Source organism: Camellia sinensis, chromosome 7, assembly GCF_055761805.1.
Source record: "Camellia sinensis isolate YWXY chromosome 7, ASM5576180v1, whole genome shotgun sequence".
NCBI classification, from domain to species: domain Eukaryota; kingdom Viridiplantae; phylum Streptophyta; class Magnoliopsida; order Ericales; family Theaceae; genus Camellia; species Camellia sinensis.
In genome coordinates, this window is record NC_138967.1 from 188,295,161 (window position 1) to 188,306,206 (window position 11,046).

Below are 11,046 nucleotides of genomic sequence, written 5' to 3' on the forward strand. Positions count from 1 at the left end.
AAAATTCTTTCAAATTTTTGTGAGTTATGACGCTCTTCCCACCTCTGGGATCTCCTTATTTGTTTCTTAAACTACTTAAAAGCTCTTATCACTACTAAAAAAACACTTTTTGCGACCGCCACAAACCGTCGCAAATAATAAAAATACAGTCGCAAAAGACTTTTTGCGACGGCCTATGCGACCGCAGATGGGGGACGCAAATGTGGGGGTGGCAAACACTTTTTGCGACGGCAAAACAACGGTCGCAAATTATTTGCGACCACCTAAACTATTTTTTGCGACAGCTATTTTGCCGTCGCAAAAAAAAAAATAAAAAAATAAAAAATACTTTTAGCGATCATTGTTTTACTGTCGCAAATAATTATTTCTTAAAAACAAAATCATATACGGGTTTGCTACAACAAAAAAATCAATTACAAGCACCAAACAATTTTTTGTTAATGAAAAATAACAAAATTAACAAATTAATTAAATTTATAATAGACATTATCCATTAACCATCCTTAAATACACTGTACTAAAAAATTCAAGTCTTCAAAAAAAAAAAAAAAAAAAGAGCAACATAATCTTTGGCTCCCAACATCACCCGCTCGATCATATCAACTATTCCCTCAACAAAATCTGCAAAAACATATATCAGACTCAACCAGGTGCCTTCATACTATACAATGCTATGTAGTTAAACACAATATAAATTCAAAGAGACAGCCATTCTTCAAAGAGTGAAATTCCAACTATTGAAATTCTGAAAATAAAATAATATATGAGTTAAGAGTTTATTGGGGCCAACTGAAAATAAAAAGTTACTAAATCTTTTGACACCAAACAGACTCGTCAAAAAAATGTAATAACATAATTAAATATATATTTTTTAAATTCCTTCATTTTGCCTTTAAAAGTATAATTTTTGCAAGGTGATCTACAGTCTATAAAATGCTAGTCTACAGGAGTAAATCCAGTAGAAAACCAGAACAGAGACAATATGATACCCAAATCAAAAATTCAAAATTCAAAATTTCCACAACCCATCATCAAAAACCTATAAATTACAGTAGGTTCTTCAATCTCAGTTCCAATTGGGCATCTAGGATTTTTTTATACAACAACAACAGCACAGAAACTCATAGTATCCAAAAAAACAGCACAAAAACTATCAAATACCCATTAAAGAGAAACGAAGAAAGAAGAGAAAAGAGTGCACCTTTGAGATCATGGGAGCTCCAATAAAGAGAGACTCAAATTTGAAATGAGAAAGCCAAAAGAATGTAGGGTTTGAATACTAAAGAGCTAATCTCATGAATGCACTCCCTTGAGGTTAACGACCAAACTTTCACCGATTCCTCACTGACAGATGCCAAATAGTCTCCGTTAAGATCCCAGCACAGGTAGTTTACCACTCCAGAGTGCCCCCGATTCCCGAAGGTACCGATGCCACATGAATGATTATATAATCTCAATACACCACGTGAATGATTACATAATCTCAATACAGAACATAATCATCAATGGAATAATAGAAGACAAATACAAACCTGGAATGCGTGACTTTGTCTATCAGTTTTGACATCAAAGATGGACACTACCTTATTTGATGCTGCAGCCAGTACATGTCCACTTATTGGTTGAAATCTCACCTGAGCACTGCCTTCTTGCTACACCAAGTAACAGATAATCAAAAATCAAGGATAATACAGTGCAACTTCAGTAGAAATTTGGAGACATGTGAAACAAAAGAGAATGTTACAAAATCCAACCTTAGAAACAAGAGCGCAAGTGAATGGATTGATATTCCAATAGCGAATTTCATTGTTACTATCACAAAAACAGAAAAGATCGTTCTTCTTGGGATGGAAATCCAGGGATATAACATGATTAGGGTTCCCGGTGTATGCATTTAAACAATAACTTGGTTGCAAAAATAAGCCCAATAAGTGTTTGTGGTGGTAATGATAAATAAATACAAACTTCATACATTGTAAATTTTAGGTTACCAGAATGTGAACAGCAGAAGCGCGGCTTGTAAATGCAAGAACTACAAAGATTATCGTAAAAGAGAGGGTATAGACAATTACATTAGCCACATCCCACAATCGCAGAGACTTGTCAAATGACGTTGTTGCTAGCTGAGACGAATTTGGCCTAAAACATACATCTGTAATCAAATATTGGTGTTCTTCCTGTGTGGTTTCTGTTTTTAGTGTATCCATACTCCAGAGGACAACCTGATGCATGTAACAGGAATAATTAACCATAACGCCTTTTGGATCAGCGCTTCTTATCTATGTTAACATTACTTTTACTCTAAGGTATGCTTATTGAAACATTAGTTCAATCAATGGCTGGAACTAGCAGACACACGCACCACAAATACATACACGTAACTAACGATATTGACATAGATCTTAAAGGAGAATATCCTTTGTCAAAATGCCAACTTTATGCATGTCGTATATCACTAAAGTGAACCATTGTGTCCGGCCTGGCAACTGTAGTGTTCAGGTATTATATTTATTTTTTAATGTATGTATTTTACCTTCTTGTCATGTCCAGCACTAGCTAGCAACTTCCCATCTGAAGAAAAATGACAGCAGGTAACTTTATTCCTTGTCCTTATACAACCAACTTCCCCAAAGGAAAAACCTGAAATGGAGAATTTGACCATTTCTTAGTACTATTCAAACAGTTAGGTCAAACATAGCACACACAAAATATAAAAATTGATTACCTTTAGAAGACTCTGTTTTATGCTCAATAAGACCTGGTTTTAAGGTGCCATACAAATCTCTTCCCTCTCCTCCATCATGCGACAGAAATGAATCCATATTATCATCCAGAGAACCGACATCTCCAAAATGTTCTATGTCTTCTTGCACTAATAATCAATGTTGAGCTTCATGTTACACAGAAACTTCATCCATGAGACAAATTCATTCAATACAGACTTCATGTCAATGTCAATGCTAACAGATCAATCAACTAGAAAATCCAATCAGCATGATCAACGAACTAATTTAATATCACATATAAATCAAGCAAATTCAACACTAGGACTTTTTATCTTCCAAATTCAAATTTACCAATTCTTGCCTCAGCAAATTCAAAATTGCCGATAATAAATGAAATCTTGATTTCAAGTTAAAAACAATAATATACTACTCACTATAATGTATTGAAGAAGAAATTGAGAGATATACACTAATAGATATGGAAAATGCAAGAAAATAGGGCAAGAATAAGATGAGTTGAACCAGTACATACCTGTACGAGGATGAGACGAATTAGTCGAACCAGAGCTTCCTTGTATGATATGTATGTGTAGATAGATAGATAGATAGATAGATAGATAGATAGATAGATAGAGAGAGAGAGAGAGGGATTGGGGGCGAGATTGAGAGAGAGATTCATACCGCTGGAGATCTTCAGACGACGATGACGAGCAAGAGAGCAGAGCTGTACAGGTTTGTTGAATGCATGCGAGAGAGAGAGAGAGAGAGAGAAAGAGAATGATCCGCCATAGATCTTTAGAGCTATTTGTCAATTCTCTCTCTAGAATCATCTAGAACACAAGCTATCAGAGATATATACACAAATATATGCATGTATATAAAGAGAGAGAAGGAGACCTGGAAGAGGTTGAGGAGGGCAGAGGCGAAGGCGAGGCAGTCGAAGGAGAGAGAAACGTTACTGGCGACCTGAGAACTGAGAGCTTCGGCGATTGATTTAAGACATAGAGAGAGAGAGAGAGAGAGAGAGAGAGAGAGAGAGAGAGAGAGAGAGAGAGAGAGAGGGGAATGATATCAATGTTTGTGAAATAGGGCTAGGGCAATTATAAGGAAAAAAGGAAGAAAAAATAAATATAAGGAATAAATAAATTATTTGCGACTGATAATTAGGGGGTCGCAAATTGTATGGTAGCAAAAGGTCATTTTTCTATCATGTAATTTAAGTTGTAGTCTAGTACTGATCTTGTTTTAAAGAATGTTATTTTATATATTGTTCGTATAACAACAATTTAATTTTAATGTCAAAACTAAATAAGTATGATTATTTTTTTAATTTTTGTCAACTAGGTAATAAAATAAAATAAAAAATAATAATAATAATAATCGAAATAGATTTTATTTTGACTTGGATGTTAATTATCATAAAGTGTGTGGGAGAAATTATTTTATTGATTTCATAAATGAGTATTGATGTTATGCATTTGTCTAATCTCATTAATGTTGAAAAACACACTGATAAAGTTTTTAAAATTATTAATTGAAGATGGATATTATAGTGAACATGATAATTTTGATTAATGTACATAACCTCTTATTAATTTTTTATAAAATTATGGATCAGTTTAAATATATCATGCTTATAACTTCGAAGAAAGTTGAGTACTTAAGCGTCATAATTGGACTCTAATAAAATGATGAAGTGTAGGTTAACATGTTTAAATTATACAAGTTTTTGTGATAAAATATTTTTAATTGCTATGTATACTTTACATATGGTACTAAGTTAAAAATATTTTAAAACACTTTTGAATTGTGAACTAGTTGAAAATTTAGTTAAAATAACTTTTGAGTTTGGGATTGTACAGAAGTAAAAATTTTGTTGTGTTTTTGAAATTAAAATGGGACTTAGGCTTCGTTTGGCAAGAGACTATTTTAGCCAATTAGCCAAAAAGTTACTAAATTAGCCAAAAAACCAACAACCCATACCAAAAAGTCAAAGATTCTATTTTCTCTCTACTTTTTGCACATCTTTTCGTAATTAGCCAAAAAGTCATCCCAAACATACAAGTTTTTTTTACCTACCTTTTTAGCCAAATAGCCAAAAAGTTACTAAATTAGCCTGTTCCCAAACGAGGCCTTATTGCTATTTGTTGTTACTTTTGTAAGTTGTCAATGGTTCTATTATCTTGATTTTGACATAAAAATCTTTTAAGCTTAAAATGTGAAGTTTTTAGATTGATGAACAGTTTAAAGCTCAAATATATAAATCTTCCTATGTACTTGTGCCTATTGTAATAAATTGGTCCGTTCATTCTCATATAGAGAAAGTGAGAGTGCAAGTAGAACCTGAAGTGTCTATTCAATCTATTGATATAACTTGAACATGCATAACACGTACAACTCCTAGACATTCTCATACAGTTAAAAGATCATTGTGATCATATTATTTTTTCTAAATGAGCAACATCAAGAGATTGAAGAGATGATTGTCACGTATGATGAAGATATTGGCGATCTGTAATATGGTAAATGAATTAATACAAATTATTAATTAGATATGAGATCATGTTATACTTTTTAAAAGTTTGAAATCTAATGAGTATTTTTTAAAGATAAATAAATAAATACAATGCTATTGCAAGAGGTTGTGATTTGAAAAGGGTATTGTCTTTACCATTATCATAAAGATAGGTTTATAATGATTATAGTGGCATTGTGACTTTTTTATCTATTGCTTCGCCAAACAAAATAAATTTGATTTGTGAGTTAAACAAATTTATTTATGGTTTTAAACAAATTTCTGAGCAATGATATTTAAAGGTTCACAAAATATTATTACTTGACTTTATGGATAATACTGTTAATTTATACATATATCTCAAGGTCAGTGGGAGCAATTTATTTTTCTTGATCCTTTATACCAATGGAATTTTACTTACTAGTAATAATTTCAAATTAATACTTGATGTGAAGATATTGCTGTTAATAAATTTTTTATATAAAATATCTTCATAAAGTATTTTATGTGTTTGGCATTGAGATACTTGAAAAATAATTATTTGTCTCGATCTCAAAGAGCATACCTAGATCACATTTTTACTAAATTTAATATGTAGAATTGAAAGTTTTACATTGCTTTTCTTAGTGATCGAGACTAATTAAGTAACATTCAGTATTTATAAAATGATTTTGAGAAAGAGTTCATGAGGAATGTCTCGTATTCTAGTGTTGTGAGAGTTTAATGAATTATGAAGTTTGAATTAAACTTGGTGCATATGCAATTAGTTTGTTAGACAATTATTATTTTAATTTAAGCATTGACCATTGGGTTGAAACACATAAAGTGTCATGATATTTATAGAGAATTAAAGATTATATATTTGTCTATAGAAGAATTAATCATGTTAATATTATTGGTTGTACAATGTCGACTTTGGTAGTTGCTCAGTGTCTATTACTAGTTACATTTTTATGTTTGCATGAGGTGTTATTTCATGAAAGAGTTTCATAAAATCTCTTATAATTTTTCACTATGCAAACATGTTTTAGAGTTCAACTTGAGTTATGTAATTAAAGAATTTTATTTCAGAATTTGGAATTGTTAATTTCATTTCCAAACCTATAAAGATGTATTATGATATATGGTTTTAATTTTCTCTATGAAGAATAATAAAAGCTTTGATGGTAAATTTAAAGTACTTCAGAATTAGAAAGTTGTTACGGATGGTATTATTTATGAGCACATCTTACGAAATACATACTAGTTGATCCTCTAAATATAGGGCTTAAGCTAAATTTTCGTTTGCTAAACATATTGGGCATATGGGTACTTTATAGTTTTTTTTTTTTTTTTTATGTGCTTGGCTAAAGAAATTTTTTTACTCATGACTATTATCTATGGTATATTTCAGTAAATAAATTTTAATGTGTTTGTTCACATTTTGTTTATATTGTTTATAGTTATGTGTGTGTACACATAAATGGTAATTATTATATATGTATACCTCTTATATGAGCTCTTACAGTTATATTTTAATTTTGAGATATAAAGATTAATACTTTGGTTTAGAAGTGTATATGGATCCATAAAGTATGATGCTTGGTTTAAAGCATGAAAGACCTCGGTTTAGAGGAATAAAGGCTTCTTTTAGAAGTGGAGAAAGGAATAAGATTCCTTGCAGGGTCTTTTCAAGACCATACAGAGGACTGAATGTGAAATTAGCATGTTATATCATTTTTGGATCAATTATGCTAAACTTCCACAGTACACTTTACCATATATAGGAATCCATGTTGGTGAGATATTAGTGTTTGTAATTGTGGAAGGTGTTATGTTGTTCAATAACATAATTACCGCTACAGTTCGATATTAATATTTATCATTGAACGGGATTCTGTGCTGAGATGTTTCTATTTTGAATCATGTTTATGTGGCCACTAAAGTTGTTTAACCCCGAGAGTCATTTTTTCTTAAATAAAATATTTTCTTAAATTAATAGTCAATGTTGCCTAAGTGAGAGAATGTAAGAATTTGTTCTAAATTAGGCTGTCATTGACTATATTTTGTTTGGTTTGTGAAAAACGGGTTGAACGTGATTCAGATAAATTGACTGGTATGAGCCCAAAATTATTATTGTGATCCATAAAGTTTTGGGTCATGGTCTATCTTAGTATGTTTATTATTTTATATGTGGATATGTGATATGAAGGTGTAAGGCCTGTTTAAGTTATTTGGATTCCTTAATGGGAGGGCCTAGTAATTGTTTTATTTAGGTCCAGTCCCCTCTCCTATCCTTATTAGGGTTTACATATATATCTATATATATATGTAGATCAAAGGGTTGTCGGCCCCATTGAAAAGACAACATAAAGATTAGGAGAAGGAGGGAAAAAGCTGGTGCTAAGGTTTTCCAATTGTGAATACCATCTTCTTTCAAGGAAGCAAAACTCAAAACAATAACGGAATCAAACGGTATGTATCTAAGTTTATATTTTAGTAGTTAATTATATTCGTAGTGTTTCGATTTATAGTATATTGATCCTATAATCTTACATAGACATCTTGGTTACAAGGGTAATACTAATTATTTCTTGATAAAAAAAATTTATTACAATGGAGAGATGAATAATAATAATTTTTTTTAACTGATTAAAGGATCTCCATTTGTTGAAGAATCAGACATAAGGGACTTCAAAGAAGAATCATAGGTGTCCTCACAAGATAGACTTGAATCATAACTTGACTTCAGATTTATCAGAGTTTGAAATTGAAAAAAAAAAAAAAATAAGAACCGTATTGTCATCATAGAGCCTCAAATTTAGAGCCACTTGCACACCAAACTAGTGAAGAGTGAGCTCCTCCAAAGCTATCACCTTAATTTGATGGCGTCTATCATCTAATTTATTGTAACAAAAAAAATCCATGCATACTCTACCTCTAAAAAAAATCCAAAGGAAAGAACTATTGCAGTTAGCTTAATAGACAAATTTATGTATCTAATTAAGCTTCATTTGGAAAGTGAGTTGGCTTTTTAGTTTTTTTGGCTATTTTAGCCTGGGGCTAAAAAGCCTGATGCTTTTGACTTTTTTAACTTTTTTGACTTTTTTGTGAGAGAAAAAATATAATAATTATGGGTTAGATATAATGTTTTATCTTATTAGAGTAAAAAGTTTTTTTATTTTTTGTGACAATTTTAACCAAAAAAAAACTCCAAAACCCACTTCCGAACATGGAAAACTATCGATTCAATTGCCCATTTCCCATCAATGTAACCACCCCCCTCCCCCCCCCCCCAAAAAAAAAAAAAAAAACAATTTGAGGAAGAGGGATAAAGATTGGAAAATGATAGGACTGCATATTTAAAAAAATAAAAATAAAAAAAGCAAAAAAACAAAACAATGTGAAGAGAGGGAAAGGCACTCATCCGCAACAAAGTAATTGTCCACCGTTCACCACCAAGGATCCTCTAGAGTGAAATTTTCCTAAAGTTTCCTAGAGTGCTACATTGTGTGGTTGAGATTTACTGACAAGTCACATCAGAAAAATTGATGTGACTTGCCAGTAAATGTCAACCACACAATGTAGTACTCTAGGAAACTTTAGGAAAAAATCACTCTAGAGGATCCTTGCTCACCGTTCACACTTAGAAGTTAAAAGTTACCAACCCCATGGCACTACTCAATCCATTAGCTTTTTTGTCACTATTTAAAACCCAACCATGAACCATTCACTGCCCCCATAACTCCGAAATTGAAGAGAGAGAGAGAGAGAGAGAGAGAGAGAGAGAGTATTGGCTTCCACTTCCTCAATGTCTTACAAGGTCTCAACATTAAGGAGTTTCATGTTGTTCTTGTTTCTCTTTGTAATAGTTGTGTTGGGGTTGAGAAGTCCTTTTGCAGAAGCTCAGAAAGTACCAGCAATTTATGTATTGGGAGACTCATTAGTGGATGTTGGTAACAATAATCACCTCAAGCTCTCTCTTGCTAAAGCTGATTTTCCTCACAACGGCATCGACTTTCCAGGCCAAAAATCTACCGGAAGATTCTGCAATGGCAAAAACTCTGCTGACTTTTTTGGTAACTAAAATTTCACCATCCCATCATAGCCACACTTCACTTTCACTTCTCATCAAAGCAGATATCTCTCTCTCATGCATTGAATCCTATCAATAATGTCAATCACCATATAAAAATATGGTTATTATAATATTATTGAAATCTTAATGCTTAATTTTCTACCTTTTGTTATAGAAAAGGTGGTTCCTATATTTTTGGTTTTGTATAATTTTGGTTCATACAATTTCAATGAACTTGATTTTGCTTCTAAATTTATAAATGATTTGCATTTTCTTATGAAAAATAAACAAATAAGTGGCATATGTCATGAGCTTGATGATTATTTTTGATCAAAAATCGTAATAGTTTTATCAATTAGGCCTAATTGATACAAAATCTAAAATTTAAAATTAAAATTGAATCAACTAAAAATACAAGAATAAAAATAATATAATTAGAAGCAAAATGAAAAGACTATAATTTATTTATTTATTCAAAAGACAGAATTTATCCAGAATCAGATTGTGTGGTGAAGATTAATTTGATAAAATATGGGGTTCACGTGTAAAATGAATTGAAACCATTGATTTTTATTTCAATAATTCTGAATATATAATTCTAAATTTATAGTCTTTCTTTGGAAAGTGCTAAATAAATATACTATTTTATTTTTTACAAAAAAATAATATAAACTAAAAAATATATATACACTAATATTACACTTTCCAAACAGCCCTTTGTGTTTTTGGTGTCAATTCTCTATATGTATCACCTTCATTTCGGTTTAATTTTAGTAGGTGAGATAACGTCTCATCATGTACTAATTTTTCTGAGAATTCTATCTTATTAATTTGTCCATCATATGTCATATTTACCTAATGGCCCAGACTTTTTCTTTTTTTTTTTTCCACCAAGTGACGAAAAAATTTTGTCGTCAAATTTTTTCATAATAACTTTTTAATTTTTTTGCAATGACTTTTTGTATTTTCTGATGTATCCAAAAAAAAGTATGTCGCCAAAAATCGCACTTCTTGCAGTGAGGATAAAGATCTTCTGATGGGTTGTCGTATATATTCGAGCATTATTGTAAAATTGATAAGACATAACATAATAAGAATAATTATAAATACACCTTTTCAAAGTTTGCTTAAATGCAAATTATTTTTTTTAATTTTAAAAATTACACCCATTTCTTAAAATTTTTAATTTTATAATAAATGATCTTTTTTCATTAATAAATTATCAAGTCAATTAATAATTTTTAATTATATCAAAAATTTATTTTAATTAATAATTTAAATAATTTTATTATTGTATCAAGAATTTTACTTTTCTATTAATTCTGTTAAATAATTTTTTTAGAATAAAATATTTATAATTTTTAAAATTATAAGAGAGAATCAAAATTATAAACAAATTTTATGAAGTGTGTTTATAATTTATCGTAATAATTATCTATCAGGAAAATGCCACGAAAATGTAAATGTGCCACATGTATGTGTTGTTCTGGTGATTATGATTCATATGTTTTGGAGTGTTGTTTGGCAGCTGAGAAAGTGGGGTTACCGACTTCACCACCTACTAAAAAAACCACTTTTTGCGACCGCTATAAACCGTCGCAAATAATAAAAAACAGTCGCAAAAGACTTTTTGCGACGGCCCATGCGACGGCAAATGGGGGTCGCAAATGTGGGGGTGGCAAATACTTTTTGCGACCACAAAATAGCAGTCGCAAACTATTTGCGACCGCCTAATCTACTTATCGCGA

General features: G+C 31.0%; 1 long non-coding RNA gene across 1 annotated transcript; it reads right to left on the minus strand.

Annotated features, from left to right (window-relative positions):
- Window positions 1-456: 456 nt before the first annotated feature.
- On the minus strand, window positions 457-1,405 carry LOC114294725 (uncharacterized). The gene is made up of 2 exons (XR_003640588.2): window positions 1,202-1,405; window positions 457-621 (listed from the first exon to the last, which is right to left on the minus strand). It is a non-coding gene; the product is annotated as an uncharacterized LOC114294725 (long non-coding RNA).
- Between the last annotated feature and the right edge of the window lie 9,641 nt (window positions 1,406-11,046).